The 11,664-nt window shown below is 39.7% G+C and overlaps 1 long non-coding RNA gene across 1 annotated transcript; it reads right to left on the bottom strand.

The window, feature by feature from the left end:
* Window positions 1–1,705: 1,705 nt before the first annotated feature.
* LOC121628855 lies at window positions 1,706–2,410 on the bottom strand. Its single transcript, XR_006008284.1, has 3 exons — window positions 2,271–2,410; window positions 2,009–2,157; window positions 1,706–1,752 (listed from the first exon to the last, which is right to left on the bottom strand). It is a non-coding gene; the product is annotated as an uncharacterized LOC121628855 (long non-coding RNA).
* Window positions 2,411–11,664: the final 9,254 nt, after the last annotated feature.

Here is an 11,664-nt window from a genome sequence, read left to right as displayed (position 1 = left end):
TGGAGCAGCTCAGCTGTTGGCTCCGCCCATCGCATCGCCCGTCATGAGGTGATTGACAGGTTAGGCCTTAGCGGTTACTAGACGCTGATTACAGCGTAGTGAAGGATAAACAAACGCCGGAACACCGGAACCCATTCCTGAAGAAGTTCGAGCAAGAAGACTAACAGGACGTTAGTGAAAGGTTAGTGTGACTTTAACTCGTCCAGCCAGTAAAATTTCAGCCATTCCATTAGTCCCTGTCTTGAATTTTTTCCCCCTCTTTTGTAACTATGTTCATGGATGATGCCCGTTCATGCCGCTCTCGTGAACAGCAGCGTTATGGCAACTGGTAGAGACGCTGTCGTTCTCCCTTACCAGTTTGAGCCAGAGTCGGACCCAGAAGGAGAGATATCCGAGGAGGGTCAAACTCTGCGGCTGCAGCAGGGAGTTTCTGCATGGTTAGTTGTAAATATTGTCTCTAAATATGTTGTCAAGTTTTTTTCATATTTGGTACAATGTAGCTAACGGCAGCTTTTTACTGTCACAAACACATACTGTGTCACTTTCTGAAAGTTTTTCAATATATTGTGGATAGGTGCACCTGTGGAAACTGTGAAACCATGCCAACAGAAGCTGAATGTGTTTGTTGCTTGGAGATCCCACAGGTATGAACGCCAATACTAATATGAGAGCTAACTCGTGTAGTTATGCTAATAGTTCGACTTACAAATTACAATATCACTATTTTCTGTAGGTCACCAGGCGGCTACAGGAGGTTGATGGAGACCTTACATGTATGGTAGACCATCCAGGGTTTGAGCCGGTCTGCCTAAACATATACTCCCTGCAGAATGCCAGCCAAATATATAGAGCTGACTATGGTCGTTTGCAGCTCAGAGGCATACACCGGTATGATTTACTTCACAAAATGTATTAGCCTGAATAAAAACTCTAAATGCTGTGAAATCCTCATTTATTTGCTTCATTAGACATAAATGTGAAACAAATACATGAAAGAGTAACATTCAAAAATTGCTAATGATCTGAGTCATGACACACTTCAAATTATTTATTAATATCCCCCACCAGCACATCAAAAACCAAACAAATAAATAAACAGAAAAACACAAATAAATGTCACAAAAGGCTTTATGCATAGCTCCAGTCCTTCCTGATATTCAGCAGACTCCTACATATCTGGTCTCTCATTACTGGATGAACTTATTAATCCTGGTGAGTCTGACTTCAGTAAATAGTCAGACTCACCAGGATTTATCAGTTCATCCAGTAAAAAGAGACAGGACATAAAGGAGTTTACTGAATATCAGGAAGTACTGGAGCTGTGCATAAAGCTCACAGGAACTCGGGGGAAATGTAGAAAGCAATCAGCATAATGAAAGTGATTTTAAACAAATCTCTGAAATGATAAATAATTTGTCCATTGTTTTTAGTCGTTTCAGGTATTTGGCATATCGCAGCTTTGTGAGCTGGTGCTGGGGCTTCCTGGGACAAAGAATTCGTGTTGTGATTCCAGCTTGTGTGGTACTGCGAATCCACAGGGAATTCCCTGATGCAGAAGGCCACTATGTGGGATTTAAACTGGCCCTCGATTAAATCGGGACACATAGCTGGCAATGACCTCCTCCTTCTCAGGCCGCTCATACTGGGCTGTGAGGTCCTCCGGTACATGGATGGACAAGAGTGCATCTGTGTACGGTGTCGTGTCCACAAGGACTTTTTCAAATATGAGGTCCATCATGTCAGCAACATACCCTGTTTCACAAAACACAAGCAAAAAGATGATATTTATTTTTATTGTAATTGAAAAATTTCTTTTTTGGAAAACACTAAAACTGTGCTAAATACATCCTGTTATATCCTGTTCAAGTTTTTTTATTTATTTATTTTTCAAAAGTTATTTTTATTGTGCTTTGATTTTCATTATTTATAAAAAGACATGACAGCCATAATTATAACATCAAGTTCAAAATATTTTCTGACAGATAATAAAAAGAATTGTAAGACTTACTGAATGTTGGCTCTGTCTTATGTGGTTTTACTCTGCATTCTCCTTTCAAAGCCTTTGGAAAGTGAACCTTGAAGAGAGGATCGCCTTCCTTGGTTGTGGCCTGTGGTCGGTCTGCGTTTTCATTGTAGTACATCGCAGCCAGGTAGAGTCTGGAGGTACAAGAAAAGAAAAGAAAAAAAAAAAAAACAGACGCACGTAAGTCGATAATGAAGCAAAGTTTATGATACCACTGTCATGACTCCGTGAACAAATTTTGATTTACCTGCAAAGCATTCCAATAAATGGAAAAACAACATTCTTTGGGGCAAAGCGAAGAATGACGCTGTGGAAAGCCTCCAATGATGATGTCTGGTGGTGAGGGCTCAGTTTGGAAACATCCTTCAGAGTTCTTTTGTTGGTCAGCAACTTTTCCAACTTGTAGAATGGTGAAGTTGCTATGAACAAAAAAAAAAGAAGCATATTTTGAAATACAACAGAGAATAAAATCACTATTACTATCTATGATGAATTTGAAAGCTTCTAAGTTACTATCTGACCATGACTTATAAATGAGGCCTAATGTAATAAGTTGTAGTTTCTTAAGTACCTGGTTGGAGCCATTTCTTCTTGTCCCGTGTCTGCCGGTGTTCTGTCAGTTTAGCATACATTGTCAGATCAGCATACGCATAGTGCAAAATAACTGCATCTAACCCTAACCCTAACCTTAACCCTAACCCTAACCTTAACCCGCATGCGCATTAACGTAATGTATGCTACTCTGATGCGTATGCTAAACTGACAGAACACCGGGCGTCATGCAGGCATTTGGGGAAAAGAGGATCCTCATGTGTGTGTATGTTTTGCACATGGTTCACGATAGAGGTCCACTTTGCCACTCTCTCAGGCCCAGTGGTTGAGGTAGCCGCAGTCCAGTAAATGTGGTTGTTTATGCTTTTCAACCACTTCTGAAGTTTCTCACACCCTTTCTGCTTACTGATTTTCTCCAGTTTTTTTGAAATTCCTAAAATCCATGTAAGATAGAAAAGTTATAGTAAAAACATCCCTGTGTCCTAAGTCAAGTACACCATATGATAATCAACTGCAAAGTATCCAATACTAAAGACTTATACCTCTACAATGTTTTGGTTTGTACACAAATAATCTTAGGTTTTTTTGCATACATTTTGAATTCATACATATAAGTACTTTGTTTATAAAGCACTTTTAGTGACAGCTACTATGAGGATATGGATAAAAAAAGAGGATAAGGAGATTTACCTTTTGCCATGTGCCAGACATCGTAGTATTGGGTGATGTTTCTGTCCCTGAGAAACTTCTGAATTTGTGGATGACGGTCTGTGACTATGCAATCAAGAGTCACACCACGTGCTTCCAGCAATGCCAGACTCCTCACCAGGCCCTCTTTCTCCATGTGGTAACTACCACCAACTTCATTGCTCTGTTGCCCAACCACAAAATCAGACAGACACACATACAGGCAAAGAAAAACATATTAGAAAATATATAATTAGCATTCATTTTGAAATAACATTGACAAATCTTATTAGAATTGTAATTTGAAACATTCACCTGAACCAACTGGATGTCCACAGCTGTGTTTGTACTTAGGTCCATCACAGTGTAACTCCCAAACTTTGCAGAATGCCCTGTTAAACATGGGTACGAATCTTCATGTTACTTCATGTCAGTATGTTCTTTATGTCAGCTAAGCACCAGAAGCAAATTTTTCTACACTCAGTAGCAATCCATCACCTCCTGCTTAATTTTAAATCATAAATACCCGGAGAGTCAGCCCTCATGTCACCACCAAGTATTACTTTGCTCTCCTGACTGAGCCGCTCCAGCATCGCATCCTGTGATGTTTTCCAGTGGTGAATGACTGCAGGTTCAATGACGGCTCTGGCATGTCGGCGAAAAGTGTCATATTGATATGACTGCAGCTGCATTGCCGTGAAGACCTATTGTTAAAAAAAAAGAACACAAAAAGTCTGTCTTGACATAATGCATGTAATGTTATCTGAATTAGTTTTATAGTCAACAACATATTCACAATCCAAGAATAGACAGTTAAAAATCTTTTACCCTTGCGATTTTTGGAAAAGATGCACCACTCAGGTACACTGCTGCAGAAAGGTGGAGGTTCCCAGCTGGTGTGCTTCCAAGTAGAGGCTGGCTTTTCCATTGTCTATAGAAGTCGCAATGGGGGCAACGCTGCTCCACAGACAGGAATGTTCCCAGTTTTCGTGTCCTGACCTCACATGCACGCGTGCAGACAGGACACACTGCAAACAGCTCCATGATACAGCTCTCATATACTATGTATTTTTTTATGTTTTGGACAGGCATCTGGCTTTCTTCCCTATGTGGGAAAAAATAGAAGACATGTTCTGAGCAATGAAAGAGTTTGTGTCCCATCAGTACTGTAATTAAAAGTACAACACTCGTTTCAGTTAGTGTATGATTTTGATGTATAGAGACTTACAACAAATCTGGAGGCTCTGTTAATGTGGCAGAATCACCAGGCTCGTAAGTGGAATCTAGCCCCTTTGAGGCTGCCATTGAAGAGCTCCCCTCAAATGGATTGTCATCCCGCTCCAGCTCTTCCTCAAGGGCAAAACGAGGTCTTTTTGAAGGTCTCCTCACAGGTGTGGATGAAAAAAAGATGGGGTCTGCAGTGGAGGTCCCAACACCAAAATCTATGCAGGACACAGTAGCCTGTACACCTGTAACCAAATATCATTTGTAATGAATAAAATGCTCAGAAATTACACAAGGAAAGCTGAAAATGTAAGTAATAAGCATAAATATAAGTGAATGACTAGTCAATTTATCATAATTAATTGTACAAGTGGTGGCTAGTACATACCGATACTTCTGTAGTGGGCCTTTAGAGTCCTAAAGGATAGTTGTGTGCCTACAGTACGCCTGTCCAGTGGGTCAGTCTGGCATCCAACATCCACTAATGCATGTATCTGAGAGGATGAAGTGGATGTGCTGGCCTGCTTACAGAAAACTTAGTTTACAATAATGTCTTTTCAAATTATTATCTATAACATCTGCAGACCACTAACATTTTGACAGCAAATGCACTAAAGTAAAATAATTTACATATTGTATGTACACAACACACAGAATGTTAGATACTGTAATCTGAAAAACATCCATGAACTGTAATTTAGGTGTTCACAATGTAAACAATACTATGTTTACATGCCATGAAAATTCAGGTTATGGTCAATATTCTAGGTTGCAGAAAGATTAGGAATAACCTGTTGACATGAATGAGCAGACAGTTACCCCTGTTTACATGGTAACTGAAATCAATAGTAATATCCCGACCCAAACCGCGACGCACGGAGAACACAGCTAGCTACGCTCATCAATCTGATGCACAATGGCACCGGATACAAACAGTAGAAACAGTGACTTGGCTACATTTACAACAGTGCTAATATATTTTCAAGCTATCAGACTAATAAGGCCGAAACGATAAAATAACTGCCAGCTCTTACCTCTCCAGCTGTGTCACGGACAGTTGGTATTGAACCTGGCTTCAGCTTCAAACGGTTGGCGAAGCCTGCTTTCCATGCCCCCATGTTGTGGAAACAGTCCTCTTTGAAATGCTGGCCACAGACATGCAAAACCTTTGGAAGTTTTCCGGGTACATTTCCTCCAAAAATAAAATTAATCCACTCAGTCCTCGTGGGTTCAGTGGATGGAAGTAAAAAAACGTTTTCGTGTTCATTTATGCAGCCACAAACAGAACAGTGCTTCTGTCGCTTAGCCATGTCCGCTAACGAGGGTTGCCGAAAAGGATAAACACTGGGCGCTAGGTGATTTTTAGAGGGCGGGCTTTGAGAGCCGGTAGACGGGTCCATCGCTCTGTGGGGAGTGGTTATTGTCCCTTATGACGTCATAACGTACACGCTTTCAAACAAGCTCATTTCAGCGCTTACTTCCCTAGAGGTGGAGCAGGGGGGAGAGAGAGCGCCTGAAAGAGTTTCACACTTACGGGTCTCCTACACATGCGGGGGGACCAGTATGACTGTTCCAAAACCATTAAAAAGTGAATTTTGCATAATATGGGACCTTTAATGTAAAGATAAATGAAACTGAACTTGCTTCTCCTTTGTGTCCCCTCTTCCTCCTCTTTCTCCTTTCACCTGCATCAGTCAGTTTAAGTGAAAAACCCTTCATAACATCAAACTTACTTGAGAAAAGTAAAAGTTTCTTCAGAGAAACTGACTCCAGTGCGACAGATGGAAGAAGTGGTGTGGGCGTTACTTTGTGAAACAGACTTATTGGTAAAGCAGAAATAGCCAGATTAATAAGCCAGGTGACAGTCAAAAAAATGACTCCAACATGTCGTGTTCACCAACAGTGACACGTTGGAAATTGAAGGGCAGCAATAAAGAGGGAAGGGCAGGGAAGATGTGAAGAAATTCAATATTTTTAGCTTTAACAGTGTTATGTAGATATGTGACTGATAACCTTCTCCATGAAAGAGATAAATAAGAGTGAAACAGGTTCTAGATATTTGTCTCTGCTGTTTTGTATCTTTAACCAAATTTGTAGAAAAAACTGAACTAATTATGTAACTGTCTGCTGGGACCATGTCCTGTCATCTCACCAACTTTAAAGGCTTCTCAAAGACAGCGAGTTTCTGTCTAATCTCTTTTAAATTAGGATTCCATCTGTCAGTTCTGTCAGCTAGCAGCAACGCAGGTCCAAGCGCATGGCTTTCAGACCCAGGTCATTATTACATATCACACAATACATGTGTGTGCAGTGTTTCTGATTGGGAGGAGGAGGATGGGTTGCTCTTGCTCGCGGTTTCAGGTGAGTTTGAAAGCTTGAAGAAGGCACTTCATAACCTTTGCGTGAAGGTGAGACACTTCCAGCTTCTGAGAGACGTAAAGGCATCACGGAGGGTAGAGGCTTGGGTTTGACTCCAAGAGGATGCTGGTGGTCGGGCAGCTCACCCCCAGTGGTGGATTTTACATGCCGCCATAGCAACCAACAGACACCGAGCACGACTGCATCCAGATCAGCTGGAAAGCTGTGTTTAACCATCAGTATGAAACTCTTGCACATTTTGTGGTAAAGTGCTGTTGGTAAAAGGAGGCATTGGGGTTGATGGGGTATGTGGAGGTTTGTAGGTGCACTTGGGTGACTTGAAGGAAGATGGAGAAAAGGTTTTATCTTTGTTGATGTTCTTATGGTTTTTGGATTTACTTTGGAATGTAGTTGCTGGCGCTGGCTGGGCTTGTATTTATGTGAACAAGTGGGTCAATAAAGGACATTTTTAAATCAAGTCATATTACACAACACTAATGTACAAAAAGGTGGGATTGAAGTGACAGAGAACTTTTTGTATAAACCTGCTTGTTTACATCAGACGCATTGAGAGGTGGGGCCTGTAAGGGGTTCTTCTCCAGTCGATCATTGTCATTGCAAACTCTCCACAGGTCACTGCTATGTAGGAGTCACAGTTGGTGGGACCTTATATTTATATATATATATATATATATATATATATATATATATATATATACAGTGTGTGCAGAATTATTAGGCAAGCTGTATTTTTGAGGATTCATTTTATTATAGAACAACTACTATGTTCGCAATGTACACAAAAGACTCATAAATATCAAAGCTGAATATTTTTGGAAGTTGGAGTGGGGCATTTTTAGTTTTAGTATCTTAGGAGGATATCTGTGTGTGCAGGTGACTATTACTGTGCATAATTATTAGGCAACTTAACAAAAACCAAATATATACCCATTTCACTTATTTATTTTCACCAGGGAAACCAATATAACAACTCAAAATTTACAAATATACATTTCTGGCATTCAAAAACAAAACAAAAACAAATCAGTGACCAATATAACCACCTTTCTTTGCGAGGACACTCAAAAGCCTGCCATCCATAGATTCTGTCAGTGTCTTGATCTGTTCACGATCAACATTGCGTGCAGCAGCAACCACAGCCTCCCAGACCCTGTTCAGAGAGGTGTACTGTTTTCCCTCCCTGTAGATCTCACATTTGATGAGGGACCACGGGTTCTCTATGGGGTTAAGATCAGGTGAACAAGGAGGCCATGTCATTACTTTTTCTTCTTTTAGACCTTTTCTGGCCAGCCACGCAGTGGAGTACTTGGATGCGTGTGATGGAGCATTGTCCTGCATGAAAATCATGTTTTTCTTGAACGATGCTGACTTCTTCCTGTACCACTGCTTGAAGAAGGCGTCTTCCAGAAACTGGCAGTAGGACTGGGAGTTGAGCTTGACTCCATCCTCAACCCGAAAAGGTCCCACAAGCTCATCTTTGATGATACCAGCCCATACCAGTATCCCACCTCCACCTTGCTGGCGTCTGAGTCGGAGTGGAGCTCTCTGCCCTGTACTGATCCAGCCACGGGCCCATCCATCTGGCCCATCAAGACTCACTCTCATTTCATCAGTCCATAAAACCTTAGAAAAATCAGTCTTATGATTTTTCTTGGCCCAGTCTTGACGTTTTATCTTGTGGGTCTTGTTCAGTGGTGGTCGTTTTTCAGCCTTCCTTACCTTGGCCATGTCCCTGAGTATTGCACACCTTGTGCTTCTTGGCACTCCAGTGATGTTGCAGCTCTGAAATATGGCAAAACTGGTGGCCAGTGGCATCTTGGCAGCTTCACGCTTGATTTTCTTCAGTTCATGGACAGTTATTCTGCGCCTTGTTTTTTCAACACGCTTCTTGCGACCCTGTTGACTATTTTGAATGAAACGCTTGATTGTTCGATGATCACGCCTCAAAAAATTGGCAATTTTAAGAGTGCTGCATCCCTCTGCAAGACATCTCACTATTTTTGACTTTTCAGAGTCCATCAAATCTCTCTTCTGACCCATTTTGCCAAAGGAATGGAAGTTGCCTAATAATTATGCACACCTGATATAGGGTGTTGATGTCATTAGGCCACACCCCTTCTCATTACAGAGATGCACATCACCTGATATGCTTAATTGGTAGTAGGCTTTCAAGCCTGTACCGGTTGGAGTAGAACAACATGCATAAAGAGGATGATGTGATCAAAATACTCATTTGCCTTATAATTCTGCACACACTGTATATATATATATATATATATATATATATATATATATATATATGTATATGATAAAAGAGTCAACAAACATACTAGAATTGACTACAGGATAACTTAACAACTGTCAGGTCAACTAGAAGCAATGTTGTTTCAGTTTAAAGCTATTATAATAGTAATAATGACAATAATAAGAATTATTATTATTAGTGTTCATCATGATAATCCTCACTTGTAACTGGGAGATGCAAATTCTGTGCTTGAAAACATAAAATAAAATAAGAACAAATAAAATAATAAAATACAAGATTTTACAACATATCTTGTCCTGGTCTCGAGCAGTGTAGTGGTGGGTAATAAAGAGAGACCACAGGTGGGCTCAAAACATTAGTATCTGACAGAATGATGTGAAAAACACCCCCGGTAGAACATGAAGACAAACCGGTTAGTTACTCAGTGGTAAAAAAAAAAAAAAAAAAAAAAAGTAAGGGCTGCACAGCGGTGTGGTGGTTCAAATCGCAACCTCAAAGCAGGAAGGTCCCCACTTCGTGGTGTTTGGGTGCATGTAGTAGTAGGGCTGGACGATATGGCCAAAACTTTTATCACAAAATATTTCTTAATTTCGGTCTATACAATATAATTCCGATATTGATATAATCAACATAAAAGCCTCATAAAAACTGCCAAAAATGCCACAACAGATGCTGTAAACCTAAAACATTTTTGGCCAAGTCTATGAAACTCCTCCAGTATAACATTTTAGAAATCAAAACGGTACAATAAATTAATGTCCACCTTTAATTCTTATTTAGCAAGGCTAAATTAGCCTTCAAAGAAATTTAAAATCTCCATCAAAGGTCAAATAAAACGTTTACCTTTCTCAATATTAATATCTTTAACTTTAAACTACAACACAGGTTTATTATGTTATTCTTATAGATTTTAACAACGGTGCTTCAATTAGGCGTAAAAATAAAAGTACTCAACACTGTTACAATAAACAGAAAAAAGAGTGAGCAACAACTGATGCGTCATCTTCTGACTCAGCATATTCTGAGTGGAAATGCTTCAGATGCACTGTTGCCTCATCAGCAAACATAATAAAACTAAATTCTTCAGTCAATATTTTCTTTGTTTTTTAGTTTAATTTCATTAAGTGTAATTTGTTTATTATTATTATTATTATTATTATTATTATTATTATTATTATTATTATTATTATTATATTTTAATTTAAAATGATATTTTAATTAGTCTGGAACATGTCAACACTTTTTAACTTTTTAAATATTTTTGTACACACTTCATTAATAGACATTAATATGTGGTGGTAAGCCAGCGCGGGATCCTCCAGCAGCAGCTTCGTACGTTTCATTTCCAGCCTGGTGATGAAACAGCTGATCTCCCGCTCTGATGCAGCAGCTCCTGCGTGAGGACAAGTCTGCGTAACACCGGATCCTCTTTGAGAAAAGTAAAACTACGTTACAGTCGCCAAAAGTCTCCAATAATACCAGAAAAAGTAGCTATTCGCTTAAAATAAAAAAAATGGAGTGAAAACAAACGGGACAAAGTCGCTAAGTTGGCGACACTGAGCCAAACCATTTCTGTACCAAGTTATTCTTTGTTCTCTTATCAACTATTTCGCCTGCGTTCTCTTCACTTGAAGAAGTTTGTTCAGTCATGTTTGCATTGCGGCACTCATTTTGTAGCTAAAACTAGCAGCGTTGGAGCTTAGCCTAGCCTAGCCTAGCCTAGCCTAGCCTAGCCTAGCCTAGCCTTCTACCTCGCACTGAGCACAGCCAGCTGATGCTGGGCTTGTCGGGCTCATTGGTCGGCTCCGTGTCTGTGGTGTACGTTATCTCTTACGTAGTAGTGTTAATTTTGTCAGCCATTTTCTAATTTAGTCTTAGTCTTAGTCTTGTCACAAAAACAAAAAAAATATTTTTGTCAAATTTAGTCAGCCATACACCATTCTTTTTAGTCATGTTTTTGTTGACGAAAAGTGCTGGCATTTTAGTCTTATTTTAGTCTAACAACAACCACTTGTATTTTAGTCTAGTCTTAGTCTAGTTTTAGTCTTAGTGTAGTTTTAGTCTTTTATTCTTAGTCATCATTTTTTTCCTCTGGGGTTGAAGGGGGGGATTAAGCTCTGCCAATCCACCACACACACAACTCTGATGATGGTTTAAGAAATACACCAATATACTGAAAGGTTACCATTTTATTTTTAACACCTTACAGAAATCTGGCGCTTGAAACATTCTCTCAAACCTATGCAGACCAATAAGATCTTGACCTAACACATGACATCTTTAGATGACTTAAATGAGCTCTGGACTGAACAAATTACATCTTTAGCTGACTTAAATGAGCTGAGCTCTGGACTGAACACATGACATCTTTAGATGACTTAAATGAGCTCTGGACTGAACAAATTACATCTTTAGCTGACTTAAATGAGCTGAGCTCTGGACTGAACACATGACATCTTTAGATGACTTAAATGAGCTCTGGACTTAACACATGACATCTTTAGATGACTTAAATGAGCTCTGGACTAAACAA

This window comes from Melanotaenia boesemani, chromosome 18 (assembly GCF_017639745.1).
Source record: "Melanotaenia boesemani isolate fMelBoe1 chromosome 18, fMelBoe1.pri, whole genome shotgun sequence".
NCBI classification, from domain to species: Eukaryota; Metazoa; Chordata; class Actinopteri; order Atheriniformes; family Melanotaeniidae; genus Melanotaenia; species Melanotaenia boesemani.
This window is presented reverse-complemented; position numbering and strand designations above follow the sequence as displayed.